General features: G+C 49.9%; 10 non-coding genes and 3 pseudogenes across 10 annotated transcripts; all 13 read right to left on the bottom strand.

Annotated features, from left to right (window-relative positions):
- Window positions 1–4,170: 4,170 nt before the first annotated feature.
- Window positions 4,171–4,297, bottom strand: LOC142263183 (U2 spliceosomal RNA; annotated as a pseudogene).
- Window positions 4,298–5,684: 1,387 nt separating this feature from the next.
- Window positions 5,685–5,875, bottom strand: LOC142263083 (U2 spliceosomal RNA). The gene has a single exon (XR_012730295.1). It is a non-coding gene; the product is annotated as a U2 spliceosomal RNA (small nuclear RNA).
- A 1,387-nt stretch (window positions 5,876–7,262) lies between these two features.
- Window positions 7,263–7,453, bottom strand: LOC142263084 (U2 spliceosomal RNA). The gene has a single exon (XR_012730296.1). It is a non-coding gene; the product is annotated as a U2 spliceosomal RNA (small nuclear RNA).
- A 1,387-nt stretch (window positions 7,454–8,840) lies between these two features.
- LOC142263138 (U2 spliceosomal RNA) lies at window positions 8,841–9,041 on the bottom strand (annotated as a pseudogene).
- A 5,428-nt stretch (window positions 9,042–14,469) lies between these two features.
- LOC142263170 (U2 spliceosomal RNA) lies at window positions 14,470–14,573 on the bottom strand (annotated as a pseudogene).
- A 1,387-nt stretch (window positions 14,574–15,960) lies between these two features.
- On the bottom strand, window positions 15,961–16,151 carry LOC142263087 (U2 spliceosomal RNA). Its single transcript, XR_012730298.1, has one exon. It is a non-coding gene; the product is annotated as a U2 spliceosomal RNA (small nuclear RNA).
- A 1,387-nt stretch (window positions 16,152–17,538) lies between these two features.
- On the bottom strand, window positions 17,539–17,729 carry LOC142263088 (U2 spliceosomal RNA). Its single transcript, XR_012730299.1, has one exon. It is a non-coding gene; the product is annotated as a U2 spliceosomal RNA (small nuclear RNA).
- A 1,387-nt stretch (window positions 17,730–19,116) lies between these two features.
- Window positions 19,117–19,307, bottom strand: LOC142263089 (U2 spliceosomal RNA). The gene has a single exon (XR_012730300.1). It is a non-coding gene; the product is annotated as a U2 spliceosomal RNA (small nuclear RNA).
- Window positions 19,308–20,694: 1,387 nt separating this feature from the next.
- Window positions 20,695–20,885, bottom strand: LOC142263090 (U2 spliceosomal RNA). The gene has a single exon (XR_012730301.1). It is a non-coding gene; the product is annotated as a U2 spliceosomal RNA (small nuclear RNA).
- A 1,387-nt stretch (window positions 20,886–22,272) lies between these two features.
- Window positions 22,273–22,463, bottom strand: LOC142263091 (U2 spliceosomal RNA). The gene has a single exon (XR_012730302.1). It is a non-coding gene; the product is annotated as a U2 spliceosomal RNA (small nuclear RNA).
- A 1,387-nt stretch (window positions 22,464–23,850) lies between these two features.
- Window positions 23,851–24,041, bottom strand: LOC142263093 (U2 spliceosomal RNA). Its single transcript, XR_012730304.1, has one exon. It is a non-coding gene; the product is annotated as a U2 spliceosomal RNA (small nuclear RNA).
- Window positions 24,042–25,428: 1,387 nt separating this feature from the next.
- Window positions 25,429–25,619, bottom strand: LOC142263094 (U2 spliceosomal RNA). The gene has a single exon (XR_012730305.1). It is a non-coding gene; the product is annotated as a U2 spliceosomal RNA (small nuclear RNA).
- Window positions 25,620–27,006: 1,387 nt separating this feature from the next.
- LOC142263095 (U2 spliceosomal RNA) lies at window positions 27,007–27,197 on the bottom strand. The gene has a single exon (XR_012730306.1). It is a non-coding gene; the product is annotated as a U2 spliceosomal RNA (small nuclear RNA).
- Window positions 27,198–27,322: the final 125 nt, after the last annotated feature.

Genomic DNA, 27,322 nt, shown 5'->3' on the forward strand with positions numbered 1-27,322 from the left:
ACGCCAATTCTTCAGGTCGCACCTTTCTCCTTTACGCTTGTACAGGATCGTGACCATTCCTTCCCTCAGAGATGGAGGCATTCTGCCCTCCACCACCATCTCCTCATACAGCCCTAACAGGTCCGGACAGATTAGGTCTCCCAGCGCTACATAGAGCTCTGCTGGGAGGCCGTCACTGCCCGGTGTCCTGCCAGAACTAAAGGATTTGGCGGCCGAGAGCAGCTCGTCCACCGTCAGAGGAACATCCATGGCCGCCGCGTCTGCAGGGTCAAGATGGTTAGTGATACCTGACAGGAACTTATCGGCGGCCTCGGGGTCAGTAGTCTTGCGGGCGTAGAGTTCGCTGTAGAAGTCGCTGACGACCTTCATCACGTTCTCTTTCCCGCGTTGCATGCTTCCACTCTCGTCTCGTAGTTCATTCATGGGCGTGTGACCGGCGTGGAGTTTCCTGAAAAAGAACGAGTTACATTTCTCACCCTTCTCCAGGTTCTCCACTTTGGAACGGAAGACAATTCGCTCGGACTCCTCCTCGAAGTGCCTTTTCAGGCTCCTCTTAGTCTCCTCCAGCTCCTCTCTCACGTCCCAGCCGCATCGAAGAAGGTCCTGCAGGGAACGCAGCTCACGCTGGAGTCTCCTGAAGTCCCTCCTCTTCAGACACGCCTGTTGTTGACTCTTTGCCTGAAAGAAGAAACGGAACTCGAGTTTAACGTATTCCCACCAGTCAGAAACAGACTGGAAGCCCGACTTGTAGGCCCGCCACGTGGAGTAGGCAGCTCTAAGCTCCTCCAGAATCTCACCCTTTTCCAGCAGAGAGCAGTTCAGCTTCCAGGAGCCCGGGCCAATGGGGAAGCCATGGCCCAGCACACCTTGAAAGTGAATGGCTCTGTGGTCAGAGAAGAAGCAGGGGACCATCGAGTGCCCACTCCGCCCAACCGCCCGAGAGGTAAACACAAAGTTAATCCTGGAACGCAGCGAGCCATCGGATCGGCACCATGAATAGTTCACGGATCCGTGTCCGATGGAGCCAACAACGTCCACAAGAGAGGCTTCGGTCACCATCTCAATGAGCAGTTTGGATGTGACGTCCAACTTGGCAGCCGTTCCAGAACTGCGTCCATCCTCCTCAATCGGGCAGTTGAAATCCCCGGCCATCACTACCGTCTTGGCGGTAGCGAGCTGAGGGCGCAGGGCTTGGAGGAGCTCCAGTCGATCGCTCTTCACAGGAGAAGCGTACACATTGATGAACCTGACAGGTTCTCCCGCCCAGGTGCCATCCACGAGCAGTAACCTGCCGCAGACGATTTCCTGAACAGAGTCCAATGTGAAGGCGCTTCCCCTGATCAGCACGGCGACCCCCGCGGACCTACAGTCGCCTCCGCCGGACCAGTAGGATGGGCCATGGGTCCACTCCCTGGCCAGATGGTTGAAGGACCTAGAGGAGGGAAGGGAGCATTCCTGCAGGAAAAATACATCACTAGACTGAGTGTTAAGGAACGCAAAAATTGTCTGACGTCGGAACTTGTCTCTGATGCTCCTAACATTAATGGAAAAGATGTTAATGTTAGCAGTCATTGGAGGAAAGAGAAAGTTAGCGCAGGCGGTGTGCCTTAGTTACCACTCCGGTCGGGCGGTTCTTCCTCTTTGGCACCTGCTGGTAAGGGTATCTCCAGCAGACCCTCTTCTTCTAGCTGATCGAGCAGGGATGGTGCCTCAGTGGCTTCCGACTCCTCCATTTCTTCTTCGGCCACAAGGGACTCCACCATCTGCTCCAACACGTCCGGTTCTGGGAGGAGGCCATCCTCCTCTTCCTGGGGTGGATTGGGATCCACAATGAACAGCTTGGAAGGTTCTGCGACAGGACTATCTTCCACCTTCCTTTTCCTTTGGCCTGTACCTGAGGAGACAAGAGCTGGAAAATCCTCCTCGGTGAAAAGTGCAAGAGTGCTGAGGTCCTCTGCTCTCATGGTCTGGGGAGGGAGAGTGGGCTTTGGGGGGGGGGTGAGGAGACCAACTGAGGAGTAGGGAAATGAGGTGGAGGTAGTGGAATCCTCAGTAGGGTTGGCCGGGGGGGGAGGGGTTTGGACAGGGGTGACAGGGGGGGGGACCAGGGAGGGGGCAACAGTTTTCTTACCCTTTTTCCTGGACTCCGTGGCTGCTGGGGCATCGGCTGGAGCCACGGTCGCCGGGTTCTTGGCCGCCTTGTCCTTGGCCTCTGTGGCCTTGGTCGTAGCTGCCTTGGTCGACGAAGCTGCGACTACCCGATACTGGGTCACCGCGGCAACCCTTGCCCAGGATTTCTCCCGCTGTGGGCAGTCCTTGTAAAGGTGGTCCGCCTGTCCACATAGGTTGCAAGTCTTCTTCTTTGGGCAGTCCTTGGAGCTGTGTCCCGTCACCCGGCAAACCCTGCAGGCGTCCTCCTTGCAGGTCTTCATCGAATGCCCTTTCCCGCCACATTTCCTGCAGTTGTGTGGCATGTCCGGGTAGTAGATGAGACCAAAGGAGTTTCCCAGAGAGAATGTCGGGGGCAGGTGCTGGAGACCATCCTCGGATGCTGGTTCCCTGTAGAGTCGAACGGTTACTGACCACTTACCCGTCCAGAATCCGTTGCCGTTAAGGATGTGGGATGGCTCCCTCACCACTGTGCAGAGACGTCCCAGGAACGTGGAGATGTCTCTTCCTGGGGTGTGCGGGTTCCGCATGGAGACCGTGATCCTCTTCTCATCCCTCTGTATAGGACAGGATCCTAAAAAAGAATGAAAAGGGGAGTCCGGCATCGCTGCGTTCATCGCCTCCCAGTATCTCCTGCAGGCATTCACCGTGGCAAAGGTTACCAGAAAAATGCCAGTCATGAAGGTCTGGACACTCAGGGTTTCCGCCCTGGAGAAGCCCTGATCCAGAATCATCTTCTTGCAGAACACGTCGCTGGACATGTCCGGCAACCTACCATCCACCGCCTTTAGCTTCAGGGCGACCGTCTGCCGCATCCAAGGCTCCAGGGTTGGAGCCTTTTCAGGCGGCGTCCGGGCTCCCTCCGGCTGGCTGGCGTCGGAGGTAGGGGCCTCTTGGGCCGAAGAAGCCTCTGGATGAGCCTTCCTGGAGGTCCCTGGGTCCTGAGCCTTCTTGGCTGCCTTCTCTGGCTTGCTTGCCATGGCTGGTTCCTGCTTGAATTCCCGGAGCTGGATCTTGGATTCTTCTCCGGGTGTCTTCTCCCGCTGTGTTCCTCCTCGAAGTTCCTCTGGTCTCCCCAAGTCTTCTCCGAGCCTTCGTCTTCTTGCTTCTTTCTGCCAAGCTCTTCTTCCGTCCGATCTCCCTCTTCCGGTCTCGGCTGGGCTTCGGAGCTCGTCTCCCTGATCGTATCTCGTCAAGTGTAGCTAGCTCAGTTTGTTCTGATAAGAACAGATTTTTGATTTAATGAAGCTTTCCAAAGCACCGCAAAAAAGGCATGACCGAAGTCACACCAAAAACAGTGCAAAGGCTAGGATTCGTGTGGACCCTTCCGTGAGGAGAGGGTCCCCAAAAATCAACCCCGTCCCTCCGAGCCAGAAGGCCACAGCAAGGGTCAGGGATCTTCGGTGCTCCCCCAAGCCGAAGCCTGGTTGAGCCTTGTCGTTGCTCCCAGCGTCCACCCAGGCATCTTACCCAAGTGGAGTAGAGAGCTACTAGTTGTTGGTTTCGCAGCCGAAACTGCCCGGACCGTCAACCGGTGTTAGTTTCTCAGCCCAAGGCTAACCGGACCTCCAACCGGGTGTTGGTTTCTCAGCCGAAGCTGACCCGGACCTCCAACCGGGTGTTGGTTTCTCAGCCGAAGCTGACCCGGACCTCCAACCGGGTGTTGGTTTCTCAGCCGAAGCTGACCCGGACCTCAAACCGGGTGTTGGTTTCTCAGCCGAAGCTGACCCGGACCTCCAACCGGGTGTTGGTTTCTCAGCCCAAAGCTGAACGGACCTCCGACCATGATTATAAAAATTTCCCTTCCTAGCCAGAAGGCCGGGATAGAGCAATATGCTCAGAAAGTATGAAAGGGCAAGGTACGGTGTGCTACAGAGCCCAAGGCTCGCCGGGGTCCCAAGCCAGCAAGCTCAGACTCACTCCAGGGTCGTCAGTCCTGGGGCACATTGCACCATAGCCCCCACACTTACTCAGTCTAATAGCCTCGATCCTGGTAGGGCCATGTTTTCCTCTAGATGAATATACTATACATCCAGAGTACTAGCAAGCGCAACCTTCCAGTGTGCATTGCATCTGCCGAGCCTCACAGATACTACACTTGATCTTAGCCAAAAGGCCGAGAAGCGATAACCAGAATTGGTTTGGGCCTCGAGTGGCACCCTGGCCTATGCCGGACACATCTTAGGGAGAGAGAGCGAGAGGGAGACAAACCCACGCCTACACAAGACATTTTGTCACCCAAGCCAACCCTTGAAAAGGCTGCTTTGCAGAGCCAAAACAAGAAGAATGGTGCGTTTTGCAGCCGCCGCCCACTGCAATGAATCTGAATAACTCCTCCTTTAGGGCGCAAGCAACTCCCCTCCCCCTTGCAGTCTTTCCAATTCACGATACAAAAAGACGGACAGGACAGGTTGCCTGACTTTCCGTCACTGCCACCCTTTGCCATCCTTACCCGTAGAAAGCCCTTTCATCATCCCCAAACCCTAATCTTTTCCCTTTCCTTCCCAGCCCCCAAACCCTGCCCTCTGTACCTTTCTCACCACCCGCTTCCCTTCTCCTGTCATCCCCCTACCACCCGGGAAAAAAAGAGATTGCCCCCTCCTTCCACTAGCCCACCCTCCCACCCAAAGAACAACTTCTTCTGCGCAGCTTGTTTTCTAGGCAGCAGCGCTATTGTGATGTCATCGGGGGGCATTGTGACAAGCCGCCAGTGTTCCGTCTCTTCATGTTGTGCACAGTTCAAACGGAAAATACATCAACAGGCAGACTACAGAAAAGCTTACTATCAAAGGTTAGAGGGGGGCTTTCTCAGAGGGCTTTTTACAGTTTTTCTATTCCCAATTAGCCGTTTAAGTGTACTTATTGAAAGTAGTAATTCTTTCATAGGCCGCCCTTTCTTAGTATTTGACGTTCCTTATATTGCGGTATGAGGCTTCGCAGTAGGTTGCAAACATTCATCACCCATGACTGTCCCCAATTGAGCTCAGAAGCTCAATGTCTATCATGACCTCTCTTTTAGAATGTCCAAGAGCAAGCAAACTATTCCTCCAGGAGAGGGCGCCAACAGACTACTAAAGAGATCATCATTACTCAAAGAAAACCCCAAAAACCAATGCATGATAGGAATAAACAGGTAACTTTCTTTGGAGTGGAAGCGGAGAGATCGCACCAGATGCCAATTCTAGATGTTATCACACCTGTGGTCACTGCAGCAGCAGGTGAATCCACTTTGTCCAAAAGGGATCTATTCCATTCAATTGCAAATGATCTAGATAAGACAGAGAACTGCAGCACGGGGACATAGCCGAGTTGGTCAGGTTGAGTGGTGATGAGTTTGCTATTTGGATGAATAAAGAAAGTCAAAAGTGTGAAAGATAAAAAACAAAAGGAGGAAGTGTGAAAAGTGAATGGGCCAAATTGAGGTGCATATGAAGACGTATGCTTTCTTCCAATTCATTAAATCGGGCTAATATGAATCAGGTGAATTGAGTTCTGCTTTTGGAAACTGGGTTAAGAAGGGGTGCACCGTTCCTGGAGGTACTGCAATACCAGGTCAATGCGTGGAGTGGACAGAGCAAGCTCTTTTTCCATCTCCCTGTTCTAAAAATCCATTTAATATATGGTCCCCAGATAGGGGACGTATCAGATATTAAACTGATAAGAACAGATACTACACTTGATCTTAGCCAAAAGGCCGAGAAGCGATAACCAGAATTGGTTTGGGCCTCGAGTGGCACCCTGGCCTATGCCGGACACATCTTAGGGAGAGAGAGCGAGAGGGAGACAAACCCACGCCTACACAAGACATTTTGTCACCCAAGCCAACCCTTGAAAAGGCTGCTTTGCAGAGCCAAAACAAGAAGAATGGTGCGTTTTGCAGCCGCCGCCCACTGCAATGAATCTGAATAACTCCTCCTTTAGGGCGCAAGCAACTCCCCTCCCCCTTGCAGTCTTTCCAATTCACGATACAAAAAGACGGACAGGACAGGTTGCCTGACTTTCCGTCACTGCCACCCTTTGCCATCCTTACCCGTAGAAAGCCCTTTCATCATCCCCAAACCCTAATCTTTTCCCTTTCCTTCCCAGCCCCCAAACCCTGCCCTCTGTACCTTTCTCACCACCCGCTTCCCTTCTCCTGTCATCCCCCTACCACCCGGGAAAAAAAGAGATTGCCCCCTCCTTCCACTAGCCCACCCTCCCACCCAAAGAACAACTTCTTCTGCGCAGCTTGTTTTCTAGGCAGCAGCGCTATTGTGATGTCATCGGGGGGCATTGTGACAAGCCGCCAGTGTTCCGTCTCTTCATGTTGTGCACAGTTCAAACGGAAAATACATCAACAGGCAGACTACAGAAAAGCTTACTATCAAAGGTTAGAGGGGGGCTTTCTCAGAGGGCTTTTTACAGTTTTTCTATTCCCAATTAGCCGTTTAAGTGTACTTATTGAAAGTAGTAATTCTTTCATAGGCCGCCCTTTCTTAGTATTTGACGTTCCTTATATTGCGGTATGAGGCTTCGCAGTAGGTTGCAAACATTCATCACCCATGACTGTCCCCAATTGAGCTCAGAAGCTCAATGTCTATCATGACCTCTCTTTTAGAATGTCCAAGAGCAAGCAAACTATTCCTCCAGGAGAGGGCGCCAACAGACTACTAAAGAGATCATCATTACTCAAAGAAAACCCCAAAAACCAATGCATGATAGGAATAAACAGGTAACTTTCTTTGGAGTGGAAGCGGAGAGATCGCACCAGATGCCAATTCTAGATGTTATCACACCTGTGGTCACTGCAGCAGCAGGTGAATCCACTTTGTCCAAAAGGGATCTATTCCATTCAATTGCAAATGATCTAGATAAGACAGAGAACTGCAGCACGGGGACATAGCCGAGTTGGTCAGGTTGAGTGGTGATGAGTTTGCTATTTGGATGAATAAAGAAAGTCAAAAGTGTGAAAGATAAAAAACAAAAGGAGGAAGTGTGAAAAGTGAATGGGCCAAATTGAGGTGCATATGAAGACGTATGCTTTCTTCCAATTCATTAAATCGGGCTAATATGAATCAGGTGAATTGAGTTCTGCTTTTGGAAACTGGGTTAAGAAGGGGTGCACCGTTCCTGGAGGTACTGCAATACCAGGTCAATGCGTGGAGTGGACAGAGCAAGCTCTTTTTCCATCTCCCTGTTCTAAAAATCCATTTAATATATGGTCCCCAGATAGGGGACGTATCAGATATTAAACTGATAAGAACAGATACTACACTTGATCTTAGCCAAAAGGCCGAGAAGCGATAACCAGAATTGGTTTGGGCCTCGAGTGGCACCCTGGCCTATGCCGGACACATCTTAGGGAGAGAGAGCGAGAGGGAGACAAACCCACGCCTACACAAGACATTTTGTCACCCAAGCCAACCCTTGAAAAGGCTGCTTTGCAGAGCCAAAACAAGAAGAATGGTGCGTTTTGCAGCCGCCGCCCACTGCAATGAATCTGAATAACTCCTCCTTTAGGGCGCAAGCAACTCCCCTCCCCCTTGCAGTCTTTCCAATTCACGATACAAAAAGACGGACAGGACAGGTTGCCTGACTTTCCGTCACTGCCACCCTTTGCCATCCTTACCCGTAGAAAGCCCTTTCATCATCCCCAAACCCTAATCTTTTCCCTTTCCTTCCCAGCCCCCAAACCCTGCCCTCTGTACCTTTCTCACCACCCGCTTCCCTTCTCCTGTCATCCCCCTACCACCCGGGAAAAAAAGAGATTGCCCCCTCCTTCCACTAGCCCACCCTCCCACCCAAAGAACAACTTCTTCTGCGCAGCTTGTTTTCTAGGCAGCAGCGCTATTGTGATGTCATCGGGGGGCATTGTGACAAGCCGCCAGTGTTCCGTCTCTTCATGTTGTGCACAGTTCAAACGGAAAATACATCAACAGGCAGACTACAGAAAAGCTTACTATCAAAGGTTAGAGGGGGGCTTTCTCAGAGGGCTTTTTACAGTTTTTCTATTCCCAATTAGCCGTTTAAGTGTACTTATTGAAAGTAGTAATTCTTTCATAGGCCGCCCTTTCTTAGTATTTGACGTTCCTTATATTGCGGTATGAGGCTTCGCAGTAGGTTGCAAACATTCATCACCCATGACTGTCCCCAATTGAGCTCAGAAGCTCAATGTCTATCATGACCTCTCTTTTAGAATGTCCAAGAGCAAGCAAACTATTCCTCCAGGAGAGGGCGCCAACAGACTACTAAAGAGATCATCATTACTCAAAGAAAACCCCAAAAACCAATGCATGATAGGAATAAACAGGTAACTTTCTTTGGAGTGGAAGCGGAGAGATCGCACCAGATGCCAATTCTAGATGTTATCACACCTGTGGTCACTGCAGCAGCAGGTGAATCCACTTTGTCCAAAAGGGATCTATTCCATTCAATTGCAAATGATCTAGATAAGACAGAGAACTGCAGCACGGGGACATAGCCGAGTTGGTCAGGTTGAGTGGTGATGAGTTTGCTATTTGGATGAATAAAGAAAGTCAAAAGTGTGAAAGATAAAAAACAAAAGGAGGAAGTGTGAAAAGTGAATGGGCCAAATTGAGGTGCATATGAAGACGTATGCTTTCTTCCAATTCATTAAATCGGGCTAATATGAATCAGGTGAATTGAGTTCTGCTTTTGGAAACTGGGTTAAGAAGGGGTGCACCGTTCCTGGAGGTACTGCAATACCAGGTCAATGCGTGGAGTGGACAGAGCAAGCTCTTTTTCCATCTCCCTGTTCTAAAAATCCATTTAATATATGGTCCCCAGATAGGGGACGTATCAGATATTAAACTGATAAGAACAGATTGATTTAACAGCATCTTTATTATCATGCACTACTCACAAAAAGGTAACAAACCGTGTACAGTGCCGCAGCCCCGTACACACAGAACTATACAATCCTTCTTACATAGCCATAGAGTACGACGCACTAAACTATACATCACACTCCTATGCTTATCCATAACACTCAAGCTGAAAGAAAAAGTTAGACAATAAATAACGACGAACCGGCGATTGGGGGATGGGGGTAGGGGAAAAGGGGGATAGGGTGGGGAAATCACAGGCCCGAAGCTTTATTGAAAGACGCACATAACGGGAAAAGGAGGGAGGGGGCATGGAAGAGGTCTAAACCTCCTCCTCGGCGCTGTCGTCCGGACTGTCCATGATGGAATAGTCTCTGAGCAGGCTGTGGATCAGCCTGCGGCAATCCTGGATAGACATCCTCTCCCTCTTCAAGATGAGCCGGTTCCTGGCGACCCAAATAGCGTCCTTAAAGCAGTTCATAAGGCGCCAAGCCTCCTGGATGGCTCCAACGGTGTGAGTCCCAGGGAAGAGTCCATAAAGTACGGAATGGTACGATAGGCTCCCTCTGGGGACGGAGTTCCTCAGGTCATCCTCCAGGGCAACCAACAGGCGCTGTGCGAAACGGCAGTCCCAAAAGGCGTGCAGCGATGTTTCCTCCACGAAGGGGCACCTTGGGCAGTACCGGGTTTTGCACAGGTTCCGGGCATGCATGAATGACCGGACGGGTAGTCCGCCCTGTATCGCCATCCATGACAAGTCCTTGTGCCCGTTGGTCAATCCAGCCGATGACACGTTTGTCCAAACAGTCTCCAGTGTGTCGTGATGAAGTCCTGGAATGTTCTCCATTTCGTCCTTGGCTCTGATGAGTTTGTGGATAGTCTTTGGCTTCCACAAATCAGGCTTGAGTCCCTCCAGTTGGTGTTCCCTCACAAACCGAACCACGTCTCCGTAGAACCATGGCGCCGTCCAGTTGTAGGGGAAGGAGCTGTCCCACTTGTCCCAGCCTAACCGTCTCCAAAGAGGCAGCAGGAAGAAGCGAGACATGGACCCACCCGCGGAACCTCTCTTGACTCGCAGAGTTCGGCGAACGCAGTCACATACGAAGGAGGATCGCAGGAGGGTGGGGATATCGGGTACGCCCTTCCCACCCTTGCGAGGATCCTTGTACATGATGCTCCGCTTTACTCTGTCCATCTTGGATCCCCAGACAAAACGAAACACCGTCCTGGTAATGGCCCTGCACACGGTGGCAAGGGGGGGCCAGGCCTGGGCCGTGTACTGCAGCACGGGCAGTACCTCGTTACGCAGGACCAGTGCTTTGCCCTCACAGGTGAGGCGTCTGAGGCTCCACAGACCGATCCGTTGGGTGATCTTGGTCAAGCGTTCCTCCCAGGACTTGAGGGCTGCTCCTTCCTTCCCGAACCAGACTCCAAGAACCTTGATGAAATCCGGCTGGATGCTGAAAGGGAAGGGGGCGGAAGAGGCCGGCTGCCAGTCCCCGAAGAGCATGGCTTCCGACTTCCCGCAGTTGACTTTGGCTCCCGAAGCCCGTCCGAAGGTCTCACAGGTCTGGACGAGGGTGTCGACTGAGCGCCGGTCCGCGCAGAAGACGGTCACGTCGTCCATGTAGAGCGAGCACTTGACCTCGAAGCGTTCTGGTCCTGGTGCGGTGATCCCTCTGATCTCTCCATTCCGCCGGATAGCCTCTGCAAAGAGTTCTATAACACAAACAAAAAGAAGAGGTGACAGAGGACAGCCTTGTCTGACCCCTGAGAGGACCGGGAAGGGGTCAGTCTTCCAGCCGTTCACCAACACCGAGCTGTGAATATCAAAATACATTAGTTGGACATACAAGCAAAACATGTTACCCAAACCTAACCTGTGCAGAGCTTTGCCCAGGAACTCATGGGAAACACGGTCGAAGGCCGTTCCCATCACCGCTTCGTGCACCCGCGCTTGACTACAGATCCGTGGCCCCATGACGATCCGGCACGAGATTGAAGACTGTTATCGGACGGATCATCCACCCCGGATCAGACCTGCGGGCACCGGGTGGATGATCCGTCCGATAACAGTCTTCAATCTCGTTGCCATCGTCTTGGCCAGGATCTTGTAGTCGACGTTCAGAAGGGTGATGGGACGCCAATTCTTCAGGTCGCACCTCTCTCCTTTACGCTTGTACAGGATCGTGACCATTCCTTCCCTCAGAGATGGAGGCATTCTGCCCTCCACCACCATCTCCTCATACAGCCCTAACAGGTCCGGACAGATTAGGTCTCCCAGCGCTACATAGAGCTCTGCTGGGAGGCCGTCACTGCCCGGTGTCCTGCCAGAACTAAAGGATTTGGCGGCCGAGAGCAGCTCGTCCACCGTCAGAGGAACATCCATGGCCGCCGCGTCTGCAGGGTCAAGATGGTTAGTGATACCTGACAGGAACTTATCGGCGGCCTCGGGGTCAGTAGTCTTGCGGGCGTAGAGTTCGCTGTAGAAGTCGCTGACGACCTTCATCACGTTCTCTTTCCCGCGTCGCATGTTTCCACTCTCGTCTCGTAGTTCATTCATGGGCGTGTGACCGGCGTGGAGTTTCCTGAAAAAGAACGAGTTACATTTCTCACCCTTCTCCAGGTTCTCCACTTTGGAACGGAAGACAATTCGCTCGGACTCCTCCTCGAAGTGCCTTTTCAGGCTCCTCTTAGTCTCCTCCAGCTCCTCTCTCACGTCCCAGCCGCATCGAAGAAGGTCCTGCAGGGAACGCAGCTCACGCTGGAGTCTCCTGAAGTCCCTCCTCTTCAGACACGCCTGTTGTTGACTCTTTGCCTGAAAGAAGAAACGGAACTCGAGTTTAACGTATTCCCACCAGTCAGAAACAGACTGGAAGCCCGCCTTGTAGGCCCGCCACGTGGAGTAGGCAGCTCTAAGCTCCTCCAGAATCTCACCCTTTTCCAGCAGAGAGCAGTTCAGCTTCCAGGAGCCCGGGCCAATGGGGAAGCCATGGCCCAGCACACCTTGAAAGTGAATGGCTCTGTGGTCAGAGAAGAAGCAGGGGACCATCGAGTGCCCACTCCGCCCAACCGCCCGAGAGGTAAACACAAAGTCAATCCTGGAACGCAGCGAGCCATCGGATCGGCACCATGAATAGTTCACGGATCCGTGTCCGATGGAGCCAACCACGTCCACAAGAGAGGCTTCGGTCACCATCTCAATGAGCAGTTTGGATGTGACGTCCAACTTGGCAGCCGTTCCAGAACTGCGTCCATCCTCCTCAATCGGGCAGTTGAAATCCCCGGCCATCACTACCGTCCTGGCGGTAGCGAGCTGAGGGCGCAGGGCTTGGAGGAGCTCCAGTCGATCGCTCTTCACAGGAGAAGCATACACATTGATGAACCTGACAGGTTCTCCCGCCCAGGTGCCATCCACGAGCAGTAACCTGCCGCAGACGATTTCCTGAACAGAGTCCAATGTGAAGGCGCTTCCCCTGATCAGCACGGCGACCCCCGCGGACCTACAGTCGCCCCCGCCAGACCAGTAGGATGGGCCATGGGTCCACTCCCTGGCCAGATGGTTGAAGGACCTAGAGGAGGGAAGGGAGCATTCCTGCAGGAAAAATACATCACTAGACTGAGTGTTAAGGAACGCAAAAATTGTCTGTCGTCGGAACTTGTCTCTGATGCTCCTAACATTAATGGAAAAGATGTTAATGTTAGCAGTCATTGGAGGAAAGAGAAAGTTAGAGCAGGCGGTGTGCCTTAGTTACCACTCCGGTCGGGCGGTTCTTCCTCTTTGGCACCTGCTGGTAAGGGTATCTCCAGCAGACCCTCTTCTGCTAGCTGATCAAGCAGGGATGGTGCCTCAGTGGCTTCCGACTCCTCCATTTCTTCTTCGGCCACAAGGGACTCCACCATCTGCTCCAACACGTCCGGTTCTGGGAGGAGGCCATCCTCCTCTTCCTGGGGTGGATTGGGGTCCACAATGAACAGCTTGGAAGGTTCTGCGACAGGACTATCTTCCACCTTCCTTTTCCTTTGGCCTGTACCTGAGGAGACAAGAGCTGGAAAATCCTCCTCGGTGAAAAGTGCAAGAGTGCTGAGGCCCTCTGCTCTCATGGTCTGGGGAGGGAGAGTGGGCTTTGGGGGGGGGGTGAGGAGACCAACTGAGGAGTAGGGAAATGAGGTGGAGGTGGTGGAATCCTCAGTAGGGTTGGCCGGGGGGGGAGGGGTTTGGACAGGGGTGACAGGGGGGTGACCAGGGAGGGGGCAACAGTTTTCTTACCCTTCTTTTCCCTGGACTCCGTGGCTGCTGGGGCATCGGCTGGAGCCACGGTCGCTGGGTTCTTGGCCGCCTTGTCCTTGGCCTCTGTGGCCTTGGTCGTAGCTGCCTTGGTCGACGAAGCTGTGACTACCCGATACTGGGTCGCCGCGGCAACCCTTGCCCAGGATTTCTCCCGCTGTGGGCAGTCCTTGTAAAGGTGGTCCGCCTGTCCACATAGGTTGCAAGTCTTCTTCTTTGGGCAGTCCTTGGAGCTGTGTCCTGTCACCCGGCAAACCCTGCAGGCGTCCTCCTTGCAGGTCTTCATCGAATGCCCTTTCCCGCCACATTTCCTGCAGTTGTGTGGCATGTCCGGGTAGTAGATGAGACCAAAGGAGTTTCCCAGAGAGAATGTCGGGGGCAGGTGCTGGAGACCATCCTCGGATGCTGGTTCCCTGTAGAGTCGAACGGTTACTGACCACTTACCCGTCCAGAATCCGTTGCCGTTAAGGATGTGGGATGGCTCCCTCACCACTGTGCAGAGACGTCCCAGGAACGTGGAGATGTCTCTTCCTGGGGTGTGCGGGTTCCGCATGGAGACCGTGATCCTCTTCTCATCCCTCTGTATAGGACAGGATCCTAAAAAAGAATGAAAAGGGGAGTCCGGCATCGCTGCGTTCATCGCCTCCCAGTATCTCCTGCAGGCATTCACCGTGGCAAAGGTTACCAGAAAAAAGCCAGTCATGAAGGTCTGGACACTCAGGGTTTCCGCCCTGGAGAAGCCCTGATCCAGAATCATCTTCTTGCAGAACACGTCGCTGGACATGTCCGGCAACCTACCATCCACCGCCTTCAGCTTCAGGGCGACCGTCTGCCGCATCCAAGGCTCCAGGGTTGGAGCCTTTTCAGGCGGCGTCCGGGCTCCCTCCGGCTGGCTGGCGTCGGAGGTAGGGGCCTCTTGGGCCGAAGAAGCCTCTGGATGAGCCTTCCTGGAGGTCCCTGGGTCCTGAGCCTTCTTGGCTGCCTTCTCTGGCTTGCTTGCCATGGCTGGTTCCTGCTTGAGTTCCCGGAGCTGGATCTTGGATTCTTCTCCGGGTGTCTTCTCCCGCTGTGTTCCTCCTCGAAGTTCCTCTGGTCTCCCCAAGTCTTCTCCGAGCCTTCGTCTTCTTGCTTCTTTCTGCCAAGCTCTTCTTCCGTCCGATCTCCCTCTTTCGGTCTCGGCTGGGCTTCGGAGCTTGTCTCCCTGATCGTATCTCGTCAAGTGTAGCTAGCTCAGTTTGTTCTGATAAGAACAGATACTACACTTGATCTTAGCCAAAAGGCCGAGAAGCGATAACCAGAATTGGTTTGGGCCTCGAGTGGCACCCTGGCCTATGCCGGACACATCTTAGGGAGAGAGAGCGAGAGGGAGACAAACCCACGCCTACACAAGACATTTTGTCACCCAAGCCAACCCTTGAAAAGGCTGCTTTGCAGAGCCAAAACAAGAAGAATGGTGCGTTTTGCAGCCGCCGCCCACTGCAATGAATCTGAATAACTCCTCCTTTAGGGCGCAAGCAACTCCCCTCCCCCTTGCAGTCTTTCCAATTCACGATACAAAAAGACGGACAGGACAGGTTGCCTGACTTTCCGTCACTGCCACCCTTTGCCATCCTTACCCGTAGAAAGCCCTTTCATCATCCCCAAACCCTAATCTTTTCCCTTTCCTTCCCAGCCCCCAAACCCTGCCCTCTGTACCTTTCTCACCACCCGCTTCCCTTCTCCTGTCATCCCCCTACCACCCGGGAAAAAAAGAGATTGCCCCCTCCTTCCACTAGCCCACCCTCCCACCCAAAGAACAACTTCTTCTGCGCAGCTTGTTTTCTAGGCAGCAGCGCTATTGTGATGTCATCGGGGGGCATTGTGACAAGCCGCCAGTGTTCCGTCTCTTCATGTTGTGCACAGTTCAAACGGAAAATACATCAACAGGCAGACTACAGAAAAGCTTACTATCAAAGGTTAGAGGGGGGCTTTCTCAGAGGGCTTTTTACAGTTTTTCTATTCCCAATTAGCCGTTTAAGTGTACTTATTGAAAGTAGTAATTCTTTCATAGGCCGCCCTTTCTTAGTATTTGACGTTCCTTATATTGCGGTATGAGGCTTCGCAGTAGGTTGCAAACATTCATCACCCATGACTGTCCCCAATTGAGCTCAGAAGCTCAATGTCTATCATGACCTCTCTTTTAGAATGTCCAAGAGCAAGCAAACTATTCCTCCAGGAGAGGGCGCCAACAGACTACTAAAGAGATCATCATTACTCAAAGAAAACCCCAAAAACCAATGCATGATAGGAATAAACAGGTAACTTTCTTTGGAGTGGAAGCGGAGAGATCGCACCAGATGCCAATTCTAGATGTTATCACACCTGTGGTCACTGCAGCAGCAGGTGAATCCACTTTGTCCAAAAGGGATCTATTCCATTCAATTGCAAATGATCTAGATAAGACAGAGAACTGCAGCACGGGGACATAGCCGAGTTGGTCAGGTTGAGTGGTGATGAGTTTGCTATTTGGATGAATAAAGAAAGTCAAAAGTGTGAAAGATAAAAAACAAAAGGAGGAAGTGTGAAAAGTGAATGGGCCAAATTGAGGTGCATATGAAGACGTATGCTTTCTTCCAATTCATTAAATCGGGCTAATATGAATCAGGTGAATTGAGTTCTGCTTTTGGAAACTGGGTTAAGAAGGGGTGCACCGTTCCTGGAGGTACTGCAATACCAGGTCAATGCGTGGAGTGGACAGAGCAAGCTCTTTTTCCATCTCCCTGTTCTAAAAATCCATTTAATATATGGTCCCCAGATAGGGGACGTATCAGATATTAAACTGATAAGAACAGATACTACACTTGATCTTAGCCAAAAGGCCGAGAAGCGATAACCAGAATTGGTTTGGGCCTCGAGTGGCACCCTGGCCTATGCCGGACACATCTTAGGGAGAGAGAGCGAGAGGGAGACAAACCCACGCCTACACAAGACATTTTGTCACCCAAGCCAACCCTTGAAAAGGCTGCTTTGCAGAGCCAAAACAAGAAGAATGGTGCGTTTTGCAGCCGCCGCCCACTGCAATGAATCTGAATAACTCCTCCTTTAGGGCGCAAGCAACTCCCCTCCCCCTTGCAGTCTTTCCAATTCACGATACAAAAAGACGGACAGGACAGGTTGCCTGACTTTCCGTCACTGCCACCCTTTGCCATCCTTACCCGTAGAAAGCCCTTTCATCATCCCCAAACCCTAATCTTTTCCCTTTCCTTCCCAGCCCCCAAACCCTGCCCTCTGTACCTTTCTCACCACCCGCTTCCCTTCTCCTGTCATCCCCCTACCACCCGGGAAAAAAAGAGATTGCCCCCTCCTTCCACTAGCCCACCCTCCCACCCAAAGAACAACTTCTTCTGCGCAGCTTGTTTTCTAGGCAGCAGCGCTATTGTGATGTCATCGGGGGGCATTGTGACAAGCCGCCAGTGTTCCGTCTCTTCATGTTGTGCACAGTTCAAACGGAAAATACATCAACAGGCAGACTACAGAAAAGCTTACTATCAAAGGTTAGAGGGGGGCTTTCTCAGAGGGCTTTTTACAGTTTTTCTATTCCCAATTAGCCGTTTAAGTGTACTTATTGAAAGTAGTAATTCTTTCATAGGCCGCCCTTTCTTAGTATTTGACGTTCCTTATATTGCGGTATGAGGCTTCGCAGTAGGTTGCAAACATTCATCACCCATGACTGTCCCCAATTGAGCTCAGAAGCTCAATGTCTATCATGACCTCTCTTTTAGAATGTCCAAGAGCAAGCAAACTATTCCTCCAGGAGAGGGCGCCAACAGACTACTAAAGAGATCATCATTACTCAAAGAAAACCCCAAAAACCAATGCATGATAGGAATAAACAGGTAACTTTCTTTGGAGTGGAAGCGGAGAGATCGCACCAGATGCCAATTCTAGATGTTATCACACCTGTGGTCACTGCAGCAGCAGGTGAATCCACTTTGTCCAAAAGGGATCTATTCCATTCAATTGCAAATGATCTAGATAAGACAGAGAACTGCAGCACGGGGACATAGCCGAGTTGGTCAGGTTGAGTGGTGATGAGTTTGCTATTTGGATGAATAAAGAAAGTCAAAAGTGTGAAAGATAAAAAACAAAAGGAGGAAGTGTGAAAAGTGAATGGGCCAAATTGAGGTGCATATGAAGACGTATGCTTTCTTCCAATTCATTAAATCGGGCTAATATGAATCAGGTGAATTGAGTTCTGCTTTTGGAAACTGGGTTAAGAAGGGGTGCACCGTTCCTGGAGGTACTGCAATACCAGGTCAATGCGTGGAGTGGACAGAGCAAGCTCTTTTTCCATCTCCCTGTTCTAAAAATCCATTTAATATATGGTCCCCAGATAGGGGACGTATCAGATATTAAACTGATAAGAACAGATACTACACTTGATCTTAGCCAAAAGGCCGAGAAGCGATAACCAGAATTGGTTTGGGCCTCGAGTGGCACCCTGGCCTATGCCGGACACATCTTAGGGAGAGAGAGCGAGAGGGAGACAAACCCACGCCTACACAAGACATTTTGTCACCCAAGCCAACCCTTGAAAAGGCTGCTTTGCAGAGCCAAAACAAGAAGAATGGTGCGTTTTGCAGCCGCCGCCCACTGCAATGAATCTGAATAACTCCTCCTTTAGGGCGCAAGCAACTCCCCTCCCCCTTGCAGTCTTTCCAATTCACGATACAAAAAGACGGACAGGACAGGTTGCCTGACTTTCCGTCACTGCCACCCTTTGCCATCCTTACCCGTAGAAAGCCCTTTCATCATCCCCAAACCCTAATCTTTTCCCTTTCCTTCCCAGCCCCCAAACCCTGCCCTCTGTACCTTTCTCACCACCCGCTTCCCTTCTCCTGTCATCCCCCTACCACCCGGGAAAAAAAGAGATTGCCCCCTCCTTCCACTAGCCCACCCTCCCACCCAAAGAACAACTTCTTCTGCGCAGCTTGTTTTCTAGGCAGCAGCGCTATTGTGATGTCATCGGGGGGCATTGTGACAAGCCGCCAGTGTTCCGTCTCTTCATGTTGTGCACAGTTCAAACGGAAAATACATCAACAGGCAGACTACAGAAAAGCTTACTATCAAAGGTTAGAGGGGGGCTTTCTCAGAGGGCTTTTTACAGTTTTTCTATTCCCAATTAGCCGTTTAAGTGTACTTATTGAAAGTAGTAATTCTTTCATAGGCCGCCCTTTCTTAGTATTTGACGTTCCTTATATTGCGGTATGAGGCTTCGCAGTAGGTTGCAAACATTCATCACCCATGACTGTCCCCAATTGAGCTCAGAAGCTCAATGTCTATCATGACCTCTCTTTTAGAATGTCCAAGAGCAAGCAAACTATTCCTCCAGGAGAGGGCGCCAACAGACTACTAAAGAGATCATCATTACTCAAAGAAAACCCCAAAAACCAATGCATGATAGGAATAAACAGGTAACTTTCTTTGGAGTGGAAGCGGAGAGATCGCACCAGATGCCAATTCTAGATGTTATCACACCTGTGGTCACTGCAGCAGCAGGTGAATCCACTTTGTCCAAAAGGGATCTATTCCATTCAATTGCAAATGATCTAGATAAGACAGAGAACTGCAGCACGGGGACATAGCCGAGTTGGTCAGGTTGAGTGGTGATGAGTTTGCTATTTGGATGAATAAAGAAAGTCAAAAGTGTGAAAGATAAAAAACAAAAGGAGGAAGTGTGAAAAGTGAATGGGCCAAATTGAGGTGCATATGAAGACGTATGCTTTCTTCCAATTCATTAAATCGGGCTAATATGAATCAGGTGAATTGAGTTCTGCTTTTGGAAACTGGGTTAAGAAGGGGTGCACCGTTCCTGGAGGTACTGCAATACCAGGTCAATGCGTGGAGTGGACAGAGCAAGCTCTTTTTCCATCTCCCTGTTCTAAAAATCCATTTAATATATGGTCCCCAGATAGGGGACGTATCAGATATTAAACTGATAAGAACAGATACTACACTTGATCTTAGCCAAAAGGCCGAGAAGCGATAACCAGAATTGGTTTGGGCCTCGAGTGGCACCCTGGCCTATGCCGGACACATCTTAGGGAGAGAGAGCGAGAGGGAGACAAACCCACGCCTACACAAGACATTTTGTCACCCAAGCCAACCCTTGAAAAGGCTGCTTTGCAGAGCCAAAACAAGAAGAATGGTGCGTTTTGCAGCCGCCGCCCACTGCAATGAATCTGAATAACTCCTCCTTTAGGGCGCAAGCAACTCCCCTCCCCCTTGCAGTCTTTCCAATTCACGATACAAAAAGACGGACAGGACAGGTTGCCTGACTTTCCGTCACTGCCACCCTTTGCCATCCTTACCCGTAGAAAGCCCTTTCATCATCCCCAAACCCTAATCTTTTCCCTTTCCTTCCCAGCCCCCAAACCCTGCCCTCTGTACCTTTCTCACCACCCGCTTCCCTTCTCCTGTCATCCCCCTACCACCCGGGAAAAAAAGAGATTGCCCCCTCCTTCCACTAGCCCACCCTCCCACCCAAAGAACAACTTCTTCTGCGCAGCTTGTTTTCTAGGCAGCAGCGCTATTGTGATGTCATCGGGGGGCATTGTGACAAGCCGCCAGTGTTCCGTCTCTTCATGTTGTGCACAGTTCAAACGGAAAATACATCAACAGGCAGACTACAGAAAAGCTTACTATCAAAGGTTAGAGGGGGGCTTTCTCAGAGGGCTTTTTACAGTTTTTCTATTCCCAATTAGCCGTTTAAGTGTACTTATTGAAAGTAGTAATTCTTTCATAGGCCGCCCTTTCTTAGTATTTGACGTTCCTTATATTGCGGTATGAGGCTTCGCAGTAGGTTGCAAACATTCATCACCCATGACTGTCCCCAATTGAGCTCAGAAGCTCAATGTCTATCATGACCTCTCTTTTAGAATGTCCAAGAGCAAGCAAACTATTCCTCCAGGAGAGGGCGCCAACAGACTACTAAAGAGATCATCATTACTCAAAGAAAACCCCAAAAACCAATGCATGATAGGAATAAACAGGTAACTTTCTTTGGAGTGGAAGCGGAGAGATCGCACCAGATGCCAATTCTAGATGTTATCACACCTGTGGTCACTGCAGCAGCAGGTGAATCCACTTTGTCCAAAAGGGATCTATTCCATTCAATTGCAAATGATCTAGATAAGACAGAGAACTGCAGCACGGGGACATAGCCGAGTTGGTCAGGTTGAGTGGTGATGAGTTTGCTATTTGGATGAATAAAGAAAGTCAAAAGTGTGAAAGATAAAAAACAAAAGGAGGAAGTGTGAAAAGTGAATGGGCCAAATTGAGGTGCATATGAAGACGTATGCTTTCTTCCAATTCATTAAATCGGGCTAATATGAATCAGGTGAATTGAGTTCTGCTTTTGGAAACTGGGTTAAGAAGGGGTGCACCGTTCCTGGAGGTACTGCAATACCAGGTCAATGCGTGGAGTGGACAGAGCAAGCTCTTTTTCCATCTCCCTGTTCTAAAAATCCATTTAATATATGGTCCCCAGATAGGGGACGTATCAGATATTAAACTGATAAGAACAGATACTACACTTGATCTTAGCCAAAAGGCCGAGAAGCGATAACCAGAATTGGTTTGGGCCTCGAGTGGCACCCTGGCCTATGCCGGACACATCTTAGGGAGAGAGAGCGAGAGGGAGACAAACCCACGCCTACACAAGACATTTTGTCACCCAAGCCAACCCTTGAAAAGGCTGCTTTGCAGAGCCAAAACAAGAAGAATGGTGCGTTTTGCAGCCGCCGCCCACTGCAATGAATCTGAATAACTCCTCCTTTAGGGCGCAAGCAACTCCCCTCCCCCTTGCAGTCTTTCCAATTCACGATACAAAAAGACGGACAGGACAGGTTGCCTGACTTTCCGTCACTGCCACCCTTTGCCATCCTTACCCGTAGAAAGCCCTTTCATCATCCCCAAACCCTAATCTTTTCCCTTTCCTTCCCAGCCCCCAAACCCTGCCCTCTGTACCTTTCTCACCACCCGCTTCCCTTCTCCTGTCATCCCCCTACCACCCGGGAAAAAAAGAGATTGCCCCCTCCTTCCACTAGCCCACCCTCCCACCCAAAGAACAACTTCTTCTGCGCAGCTTGTTTTCTAGGCAGCAGCGCTATTGTGATGTCATCGGGGGGCATTGTGACAAGCCGCCAGTGTTCCGTCTCTTCATGTTGTGCACAGTTCAAACGGAAAATACATCAACAGGCAGACTACAGAAAAGCTTACTATCAAAGGTTAGAGGGGGGCTTTCTCAGAGGGCTTTTTACAGTTTTTCTATTCCCAATTAGCCGTTTAAGTGTACTTATTGAAAGTAGTAATTCTTTCATAGGCCGCCCTTTCTTAGTATTTGACGTTCCTTATATTGCGGTATGAGGCTTCGCAGTAGGTTGCAAACATTCATCACCCATGACTGTCCCCAATTGAGCTCAGAAGCTCAATGTCTATCATGACCTCTCTTTTAGAATGTCCAAGAGCAAGCAAACTATTCCTCCAGGAGAGGGCGCCAACAGACTACTAAAGAGATCATCATTACTCAAAGAAAACCCCAAAAACCAATGCATGATAGGAATAAACAGGTAACTTTCTTTGGAGTGGAAGCGGAGAGATCGCACCAGATGCCAATTCTAGATGTTATCACACCTGTGGTCACTGCAGCAGCAGGTGAATCCACTTTGTCCAAAAGGGATCTATTCCATTCAATTGCAAATGATCTAGATAAGACAGAGAACTGCAGCACGGGGACATAGCCGAGTTGGTCAGGTTGAGTGGTGATGAGTTTGCTATTTGGATGAATAAAGAAAGTCAAAAGTGTGAAAGATAAAAAACAAAAGGAGGAAGTGTGAAAAGTGAATGGGCCAAATTGAGGTGCATATGAAGACGTATGCTTTCTTCCAATTCATTAAATCGGGCTAATATGAATCAGGTGAATTGAGTTCTGCTTTTGGAAACTGGGTTAAGAAGGGGTGCACCGTTCCTGGAGGTACTGCAATACCAGGTCAATGCGTGGAGTGGACAGAGCAAGCTCTTTTTCCATCTCCCTGTTCTAAAAATCCATTTAATATATGGTCCCCAGATAGGGGACGTATCAGATATTAAACTGATAAGAACAGATACTACACTTGATCTTAGCCAAAAGGCCGAGAAGCGATAACCAGAATTGGTTTGGGCCTCGAGTGGCACCCTGGCCTATGCCGGACACATCTTAGGGAGAGAGAGCGAGAGGGAGACAAACCCACGCCTACACAAGACATTTTGTCACCCAAGCCAACCCTTGAAAAGGCTGCTTTGCAGAGCCAAAACAAGAAGAATGGTGCGTTTTGCAGCCGCCGCCCACTGCAATGAATCTGAATAACTCCTCCTTTAGGGCGCAAGCAACTCCCCTCCCCCTTGCAGTCTTTCCAATTCACGATACAAAAAGACGGACAGGACAGGTTGCCTGACTTTCCGTCACTGCCACCCTTTGCCATCCTTACCCGTAGAAAGCCCTTTCATCATCCCCAAACCCTAATCTTTTCCCTTTCCTTCCCAGCCCCCAAACCCTGCCCTCTGTACCTTTCTCACCACCCGCTTCCCTTCTCCTGTCATCCCCCTACCACCCGGGAAAAAAAGAGATTGCCCCCTCCTTCCACTAGCCCACCCTCCCACCCAAAGAACAACTTCTTCTGCGCAGCTTGTTTTCTAGGCAGCAGCGCTATTGTGATGTCATCGGGGGGCATTGTGACAAGCCGCCAGTGTTCCGTCTCTTCATGTTGTGCACAGTTCAAACGGAAAATACATCAACAGGCAGACTACAGAAAAGCTTACTATCAAAGGTTAGAGGGGGGCTTTCTCAGAGGGCTTTTTACAGTTTTTCTATTCCCAATTAGCCGTTTAAGTGTACTTATTGAAAGTAGTAATTCTTTCATAGGCCGCCCTTTCTTAGTATTTGACGTTCCTTATATTGCGGTATGAGGCTTCACAGTAGGTTGCAAACATTCATCACCCATGACTGTCCCCAATTGAGCTCAGAAGCTCAATGTCTATCATGACCTCTCTTTTAGAATGTCCAAGAGCAAGCAAACTATTCCTCCAGGAGAGGGCGCCAACAGACTACTAAAGAGATCATCATTACTCAAAGAAAACCCCAAAAACCAATGCATGATAGGAATAAACAGGTAACTTTCTTTGGAGTGGAAGCGGAGAGATCGCACCAGATGCCAATTCTAGATGTTATCACACCTGTGGTCACTGCAGCAGCAGGTGAATCCACTTTGTCCAAAAGGGATCTATTCCATTCAATTGCAAATGATCTAGATAAGACAGAGAACTGCAGCACGGGGACATAGCCGAGTTGGTCAGGTTGAGTGGTGATGAGTTTGCTATTTGGATGAATAAAGAAAGTCAAAAGTGTGAAAGATAAAAAACAAAAGGAGGAAGTGTGAAAAGTGAATGGGCCAAATTGAGGTGCATATGAAGACGTATGCTTTCTTCCAATTCATTAAATCGGGCTAATATGAATCAGGTGAATTGAGTTCTGCTTTTGGAAACTGGGTTAAGAAGGGGTGCACCGTTCCTGGAGGTACTGCAATACCAGGTCAATGCGTGGAGTGGACAGAGCAAGCTCTTTTTCCATCTCCCTGTTCTAAAAATCCATTTAATATATGGTCCCCAGATAGGGGACGTATCAGATATTAAACTGATAAGAACAGATACTACACTTGATCTTAGCCAAAAGGCCGAGAAGCGATAACCAGAATTGGTTTGGGCCTCGAGTGGCACCCTGGCCTATGCCGGACACATCTTAGGGAGAGAGAGCGAGAGGGAGACAAACCCACGCCTACACAAGACATTTTGTCACCCAAGCCAACCCTTGAAAAGGCTGCTTTGCAGAGCCAAAACAAGAAGAATGGTGCGTTTTGCAGCCGCCGCCCACTGCAATGAATCTGAATAACTCCTCCTTTAGGGCGCAAGCAACTCCCCTCCCCCTTGCAGTCTTTCCAATTCACGATACAAAAAGACGGACAGGACAGGTTGCCTGACTTTCCGTCACTGCCACCCTTTGCCATCCTTACCCGTAGAAAGCCCTTTCATCATCCCCAAACCCTAATCTTTTCCCTTTCCTTCCCAGCCCCCAAACCCTGCCCTCTGTACCTTTCTCACCACCCGCTTCCCTTCTCCTGTCATCCCCCTACCACCCGGGAAAAAAAGAGATTGCCCCCTCCTTCCACTAGCCCACCCTCCCACCCAAAGAACAACTTCTTCTGCGCAGCTTGTTTTCTAGGCAGCAGCGCTATTGTGATGTCATCGGGGGGCATTGTGACAAGCCGCCAGTGTTCCGTCTCTTCATGTTGTGCACAGTTCAAACGGAAAATACATCAACAGGCAGACTACAGAAAAGCTTACTATCAAAGGTTAGAGGGGGGCTTTCTCAGAGGGCTTTTTACAGTTTTTCTATTCCCAATTAGCCGTTTAAGTGTACTTATTGAAAGTAGTAATTCTTTCATAGGCCGCCCTTTCTTAGTATTTGACGTTCCTTATATTGCGGTATGAGGCTTCGCAGTAGGTTGCAAACATTCATCACCCATGACTGTCCCCAATTGAGCTCAGAAGCTCAATGTCTATCATGACCTCTCTTTTAGAATGTCCAAGAGCAAGCAAACTATTCCTCCAGGAGAGGGCGCCAACAGACTACTAAAGAGATCATCATTACTCAAAGAAAACCCCAAAAACCAATGCATGATAGGAATAAACAGGTAACTTTCTTTGGAGTGGAAGCGGAGAGATCGCACCAGATGCCAATTCTAGATGTTATCACACCTGTGGTCACTGCAGCAGCAGGTGAATCCACTTTGTCCAAAAGGGATCTATTCCATTCAATTGCAAATGATCTAGATAAGACAGAGAACTGCAGCACGGGGACATAGCCGAGTTGGTCAGGTTGAGTGGTGATGAGTTTGCTATTTGGATGAATAAAGAAAGTCAAAAGTGTGAAAGATAAAAAACAAAAGGAGGAAGTGTGAAAAGTGAATGGGCCAAATTGAGGTGCATATGAAGACGTATGCTTTCTTCCAATTCATTAAATCGGGCTAATATGAATCAGGTGAATTGAGTTCTGCTTTTGGAAACTGGGTTAAGAAGGGGTGCACCGTTCCTGGAGGTACTGCAATACCAGGTCAATGCGTGGAGTGGACAGAGCAAGCTCTTTTTCCATCTCCCTGTTCTAAAAATCCATTTAATATATGGTCCCCAGATAGGGGACGTATCAGATATTAAACTGATAAGAACAGATACTACACTTGATCTTAGCCAAAAGGCCGAGAAGCGATAACCAGAATTGGTTTGGGCCTCGAGTGGCACCCTGGCCTATGCCGGACACATCTTAGGGAGAGAGAGCGAGAGGGAGACAAACCCACGCCTACACAAGACATTTTGTCACCCAAGCCAACCCTTGAAAAGGCTGCTTTGCAGAGCCAAAACAAGAAGAATGGTGCGTTTTGCAGCCGCCGCCCACTGCAATGAATCTGAATAACTCCTCCTTTAGGGCGCAAGCAACTCCCCTCCCCCTTGCAGTCTTTCCAATTCACGATACAAAAAGACGGACAGGACAGGTTGCCTGACTTTCCGTCACTGCCACCCTTTGCCATCCTTACCCGTAGAAAGCCCTTTCATCATCCCCAAACCCTAATCTTTTCCCTTTCCTTCCCAGCCCCCAAACCCTGCCCTCTGTACCTTTCTCACCACCCGCTTCCCTTCTCCTGTCATCCCCCTACCACCCGGGAAAAAAAGAGATTGCCCCCTCCTTCCACTAGCCCACCCTCCCACCCAAAGAACAACTTCTTCTGCGCAGCTTGTTTTCTAGGCAGCAGCGCTATTGTGATGTCATCGGGGGGCATTGTGACAAGCCGCCAGTGTTCCGTCTCTTCATGTTGTGCACAGTTCAAACGGAAAATACATCAACAGGCAGACTACAGAAAAGCTTACTATCAAAGGTTAGAGGGGGGCTTTCTCAGAGGGCTTTTTACAGTTTTTCTATTCCCAATTAGCCGTTTAAGTGTACTTATTGAAAGTAGTAATTCTTTCATAGGCCGCCCTTTCTTAGTATTTGACGTTCCTTATATTGCGGTATGAGGCTTCGCAGTAGGTTGCAAACATTCATCACCCATGACTGTCCCCAATTGAGCTCAGAAGCTCAATGTCTATCATGACCTCTCTTTTAGAATGTCCAAGAGCAAGCAAACTATTCCTCCAGGAGAGGGCGCCAACAGACTACTAAAGAGATCATCATTACTCAAAGAAAACCCCAAAAACCAATGCATGATAGGAATAAACAGGTAACTTTCTTTGGAGTGGAAGCGGAGAGATCGCACCAGATGCCAATTCTAGATGTTATCACACCTGTGGTCACTGCAGCAGCAGGTGAATCCACTTTGTCCAAAAGGGATCTATTCCATTCAATTGCAAATGATCTAGATAAGACAGAGAACTGCAGCACGGGGACATAGCCGAGTTGGTCAGGTTGAGTGGTGATGAGTTTGCTATTTGGATGAATAAAGAAAGTCAAAAGTGTGAAAGATAAAAAACAAAAGGAGGAAGTGTGAAAAGTGAATGGGCCAAATTGAGGTGCATATGAAGACGTATGCTTTCTTCCAATTCATTAAATCGGGCTAATATGAATCAGGTGAATTGAGTTCTGCTTTTGGAAACTGGGTTAAGAAGGGGTGCACCGTTCCTGGAGGTACTGCAATACCAGGTCAATGCGTGGAGTGGACAGAGCAAGCTCTTTTTCCATCTCCCTGTTCTAAAAATCCATTTAATATATGGTCCCCAGATAGGGGACGTATCAGATATTAAACTGATAAGAACAGATACTACACTTGATCTTAGCCAAAAGGCCGAGAAGCGATAACCAGAATTGGTTTGGGCCTCGAGTGGCACCCTGGCCTATGCCGGACACATCTTAGGGAGAGAGAGCGAGAGGGAGACAAACCCACGCCTACACAAGACATTTTGTCACCCAAGCCAACCCTTG

This window comes from Anomaloglossus baeobatrachus, unplaced genomic scaffold (assembly GCF_048569485.1).
Source record: "Anomaloglossus baeobatrachus isolate aAnoBae1 unplaced genomic scaffold, aAnoBae1.hap1 Scaffold_255, whole genome shotgun sequence".
NCBI lineage: Eukaryota > Metazoa > Chordata > Amphibia > Anura > Aromobatidae > Anomaloglossus > Anomaloglossus baeobatrachus.